Source organism: Octopus bimaculoides, chromosome 3 (genome assembly GCF_001194135.2).
Source record: "Octopus bimaculoides isolate UCB-OBI-ISO-001 chromosome 3, ASM119413v2, whole genome shotgun sequence".
In the NCBI taxonomy this organism is placed as follows: domain Eukaryota; kingdom Metazoa; phylum Mollusca; class Cephalopoda; order Octopoda; family Octopodidae; genus Octopus; species Octopus bimaculoides.
The window spans coordinates 35,391,921-35,393,867 of NC_068983.1; positions in this window are offsets into that span (position 1 = coordinate 35,391,921).

Consider the following 1,947-nt stretch of genomic DNA (forward strand, 5'->3'; position numbering starts at 1 on the left):
ACTGAACTATTCTTCATATTATTTTCAAAGAATAAACTGGTAAACACGTTCATCGAAAACTCTTACAGATGTAAACATTGGCAGCAACACGTGTTTACAGCGTTTAAATAACAATCACTTATTTACAAAACACTATCAAATTAACTCGTAATACATGAGTTCCTCAAATAGTTCTAGAAAAACACGACATTCACTCCCTCATATGTTAAAAGATATCATAGATTGATTACGATTGACATATTTTATCTAAACATTCTTTATTTGTAAACCTAAATTAGAACACCTATAAAATCTTTAAACACAAAATAGCGCATTATTTTTAGTTTAATTCATAATAAAATTTACCCACTACAATTGCCTTATATACATTGCCCTATTAACCTTACTTTTTCTTTTTCTTTTTCATATTTCATTGTACCTCAATATCATTCATTTACGACTTCCAATTTATTCACTAATTTGTTTAGCAATAATAAGAGTTATTTATGTTCTTGGCTTTCTTACTGAGAGTTTTCTAAATCTATGATTCTAATTCATCATTTTAACGTTCCTAGAAACATCTTTAATTTTAAAACAATCATAGTTTAAGTATTTATTCTCGTAACAAGATATATCCCAAACATTTAAATATCTCATTATATGACGCATAATTTACTGATCAACATAATATATTTTTGTTTTCAAATCTCGATATAACTTTTACATTAATAGACATGTTACGGAATTACTGTAGTAAACCTTATTTATAATATTAACTTTGTCTTCTTAAGCAATATTTACTCTTTTAACCCCTACTTCAGCCCAACTTTTCTTACATATATTAATAAATGTAGATTAATAGACCACCCATTAACTTTATTATTCATTTATTAATTAATTTTCAATCATTTAATATCTCATTCACTAATATATGAATTACCTTCCGATAAATATCCCTCCACTTTATTACTAATTACCACACATCGACAGTATTTATATACGTACTAAGGAGTGTATAAAATTGCGTATGAGTCTCTATGTAAATATATGTAACAACACATACATAGATATATATATATATGTGTGTGTGTGTGCGAATGTATGTGTATGAGTGTTCGTATATACACGTGTATCTGTGTGTGTGTGTATACATTCATGTTTTTGTATGAAACTATATGTGTTTGTATAGATTTTTGTATATATATATTTTTGTTGTTATTATTTATATAAAAAAATATATATAAATATGTATGTATATATGCTTGGTTGGATGCATGTATGTTTATGTGCACAGATATGTTTATGTATTTTTATATATATATATATGCATATATGTGTGTATGTGTGGATATATATGTGTGTGTATATATATATATATATATATATATATGTGTGTGTGTGTGTGTTTGCGCGTTTATGTATGCATGTGTGTATATGTATGTGCTTATGTATGTATATGTATGTATGCGTATGTATATATATGTATATATATATATATTTATATATGTATATATATATATATGTATATGTATATGTGTGTGTATATGTATGTATATATGTATATATGGGTATGGATGTGTGTATATATGTATATGTGTATATATTTATATATATATATGTGTGTGTGTGTATGTATGTATGTGTGTGTGTGTGGGTTTGTACGTAGGTGTGTATATAGGTATGCATATATGTATTTATTCGAGTATACGTGTGTTTATTTGTGTATATATGCGCATACACATAAGTATAAATGATTATATACATTTATCTCAATATTTTTGTAGAAACACAAGATTAACCCCATTTATGATCCCTTTTTATTACATAACATTCCTTTCCAATTTTTATCGGATTTATATCATCCTATCTTCTCCCAACTCTACACTCTGAATTTTCTTTCTCTTTTTTTCTTGTTTTCTTCTTTTTCCTTTTCTTCTTTTCTTCCCTTCTTGTCCAACGTACTATCTG